Genomic DNA, 4,281 nt, shown 5'->3' on the forward strand with positions numbered 1-4,281 from the left:
GTCTGATACAGTGCTAGAAAAAGTCCCTCAGGTTGGAAGGCACTCAAAATATGACTGGGGAAGAGCTGCCTCATCAACATAGAGTTGACTTTAATGACAGGGGTGGAATAAACTTTCAAGAACTTCATTTGCTGATAGGGCATGACTCAAAATGAGAAGAAACAGCTGCAAAATCTATTAATAATCACAATGTGGAATGTAAAAATATGAATCTAGAAAAATTAGAAGTTGTCAAAAATGAAATAGAATGTATAAAGATCAATATCCTAGGCATTAATGAGTGAAATGGACTGATAGTGACCATTCTGAATCAGATAATCATATGGTCTATGCTGGGAATGAAAAATTGAAGAAGAATTATATCTCATTCATGGTCAAAAAGAACATTTCAAGATCTATCCCGAAGTACAACACTGTCAGTGATAGAATAATATCCATATGCCTATAATGAAGACCAGCTACTATGACTGCTCAAATTTACACACCACTACTAATGCCAAAGATGAAGAAATTGAAGATTTTCATAACTTCTGCAGTCTGAAATTGACGAAACATGCAATCAAGATGCATTGATAATTGGTGATTGGAATGTGAAAGTTAGAAACAAAGAAGAAAGATAGGGTTTTGGAAATTATGGCCTTGGTGATAGAAAGGACACTGGAGATCGCATAATGGAAATTTTGCAAGACCAATGATTTATTCATTGCAAATACCTTTTTTCAGCAACATAGTGACTATACATGTGGACTTCACTGGATGGAATACATAGGAATCAAATCGACTACATCTGTGGAAAGCAACAATCACTCACTGCCCTAGAGTTGGTCTGACTCACAGCAACCTCTCCTTGGGTTTCCGACATGGTATCAGAGAAATAGATGCCCAACCTTCCTTCCGAGGAGTGGCCGGTGGGTTTGAACCTCCAGCCTTCTGGTCAGCAGTCAAATTCCTTAGGCACTGCACCACCAGAGCTCCCAAAAGCAATGATAGAGAAGAAGCTCAATATCATCCATCAGAACAAAGTCAGGAGCCAACGGCAAAACAGACCATCAATTGCTCATATGTGTGATCAAGTTGAAGTGGAAGAAAATTAAAACAAGTCCATAAGAGCCAAAGTGCAACCCTGAGTATATCCCATCTTTATATTTAGAGCCCATCTGAAGAACAGATTTGACTCTCTGAATACTAACTAATGACCAAAGACCAGACAAGTTGTGAGATAACATCAAGGATATTATACATGAAGAAGTAAAAGATCATTAAAAAGACAGGAAAGCAAAAAAAGAAGAAGAAGATTAAAACTGATGGCAGAAGAGATTCTGAAAGTTGCTCCTGAACATATTCACTAAAGCAAATGGAAGAAATGATGAAGTAAAGGTGCTAAACGGAAGATTCCAAAGGGAGGCTCAGGAAGACAGAGCAAAGTATTATAATTAAATGTGCAAAGACCTGGAGTTAGAAAACCAAAAAGGAAGAACACACTCAGCATTTTTCAAGCTGAAAGAAATGAAGAAAAATTCACACCTTGAATTGCAATATTGAAAGATTCTATGGGCAAAATGGGAGCTCTGGTGGCGTAGTGCCTAAGGCATTTGACTGCTAACCAGAAGGCTGGTGGTTCAAACCCACCAGCCACTCCTTGAAAGGAAGGTTGGGCAATCTACTTCCGTAGTGATATCGTCTCGGAAACCCAAGGAGGGGTCTCTATGAGTCGGGTCCGACTTGATGGCAGTGTTTGGTTTGGTTTTATGGGCAAAATGCATGGTTTAAAACCAGAAAAGATGTGTGTTGGGGTTATATCCTTTCACCATACTTATTCAATCTGTATGCTGAGCAAATAATCCAAGAAACTGGACTATATGAAGGGAACATGTCATCAGGATTGGGGGAAGACTTCAATATGTAGATGGCACTTTGCTTGCTGAAAGTGAAGATGACTTGAAGCACTTATTCACAAAGACCAAAGCCTTCACCTGAACATAAAGAAAACAAAAACCCTCACAACTGGATCATGATAAATGCAGAAAATACTGAAGTTCTCAAGGATTCCAATTTACAGGGCTTTACAATCAACACCCATGGAAACAGTAGTGAAGAAATGAAATGAAGTATCTATCGCATTGGGCAAATCTACTGTAAAGACACTTTTAAAGTGTTTAAAAAAAAAGAGCTGGAACTCACCCCTTTGGCTCAACTTTCCTCATAGGTAAACAGACCTATAAGGTGAACAATAACACCAAGGAGGTACCATTCATTAGAACAATCAACCATGCTGAGATCAAAAGGGCAGCATTTGCTCAGGGGAGCTCTGGTAGCATAGTGGCTAAGGCACTTGACTGCTCACCAGAAGGCTGGCGGTTCAAACCCACCAGCCACTCCTCGGAAGGAAGGTTGGGCAATCCTACTTCCGTAGTGATACTGCCTTGGAAACCCAAAGAGGGGTCGCTATGAGTTGGGGCCGACTCGATGGCAAACAACAACAACAAAGCTCCGGAAGCAGGAAGGGATAGGAAAGAAGGATGAATGGCAAGGGTAAACACAGGGAGGAAATGGGAAGAGTGATGTTACACTTTGAGGACTGTAATCAATGTCATAAAACAAAATGTGTATGAATTGTTAAATGGAAAATTAATTTGCTCTATAAACCTTCACTCAAATTACAGTTTTAAAAAGTCAACAGGGAGGGAAAAAAGGCAAAAATGTCACTCTGAGGACTAGTATGTGCCTGACCCAAGCCATGGCATTTTCATTTGTCTCATATCCATGTGAAAGCTGAATAAAGAAGACCTAAGAAGAACTGATGCATTTAAATTATGGTGTTCTGCAAAGAATATTGAATGGACTTCCAAAAGAACAAATCTGTCTTGAAAGGACAGCCTGAACGCTCTTTAGAAGTGAGGACGGTGAGACTTCATCTCACAAACTTTAGACACATTATCAAGAGGAACCAATCCCTAGAGAAGGACTCATGCTTGTAAAGTAGAGGGTCAGTGAAAACCTTCAACATGATGGATTGAAGCCATGGTTGCGACAATAAGCTCAAACACAGCAATGATTGTGAGAATGGTGCAGGACCAGGCAGTGTTTCGTTCTATTGTATATAGAGGGTTGCTATGAGTCACAATGGGAGCTCTGGTAGCATAGTGCCTGAGGCACTTGACTGCTAACCAGAAGGCTGTAGTTCAAACCCACCAGCCACTCCTCGGAAGGAAGGTTGGGCAATCTACTTCCGTAGTGATATTGCCTCGGAAACCTAGGAGGGGTCGCTATGAGTCAGGTCTGACTCAACAGCACATAACAGCAACAACAACATGAGTCACGATCAATTTGATGGCACCTAACAAAAACAATACGATATATATAATGTCATATATATTATACTTGTAATATATAATCTAATAATATTCAATTTGCACACAAATCATAAGGGTGATTTTCTATATATACGTGTTACAGAAAATCAATATATTTTCACACCCTTGTAACCAGCAACCAGATCAAGAAACAACATAACCAGTCACCAGAAATCCCTCTCATGCCCCCTTCCATTCACAATCCCATGGCCCCCTAAAGAGTAAACACAGTTCACTTCAGGTTTGACACTAGACATGTTGTTTTAATTCCCAGATTTCAGAGCTCTTTGAGGCTTCAGAATTGCAGATAAAGAACTGTGCGCTTCACACAGTTGCCAACTCATAGGGATAATGCATAACCATGCACTTTGAACATTATCAAACACTGAAAAAACATTAGGTCATACTAATTTCTATATATTGTTGGTCTTACCATCTGCTCTCTAGTACCTGCTTCCCAAATAATCTGACACGAAAGGGGAGACATCACAATCTCTCCTGAATATGCCTTTGTGTCAGATGGCCTGCTGGCTTAGGCGGAGGGAGAGGGGCACAGATGACAATAGGATCTAGGGAAGTGCCTCCTGGTCCAAGGTCTCCTGTACAAGTCACAAAATGCCCTGTTTCCAGGAATTGCCAATCCTTTGATTTCTAACATCAATGCCTTCCCAGCACTGTGAATATTTGTGGTGGTGCTTGTGCAAAATTCTAGATATTTTTCTGGTAATAAAATAAAATTTTTAACAGGATTAAAAATTCCATAGAATTTTTCTGCAATATAAAATATTTCTAAAAACTAAAGGGATAACAACTGAATAAAATATAACTAAAAGTACTTAAAACATGCAAATATTTTTAAAATATATTTTATTGAAGTATAATCTGTGTACAGTGAAATACACAAAACTAAAATGACATAGGTGAATGT

This window comes from Orycteropus afer, unplaced genomic scaffold, assembly GCF_000298275.1.
Source record: "Orycteropus afer afer isolate SDZICR_OR568_19922 unplaced genomic scaffold, OryAfe1.0 scaffold00193, whole genome shotgun sequence".
Classification (NCBI taxonomy): Eukaryota; Metazoa; Chordata; class Mammalia; order Tubulidentata; family Orycteropodidae; genus Orycteropus; species Orycteropus afer.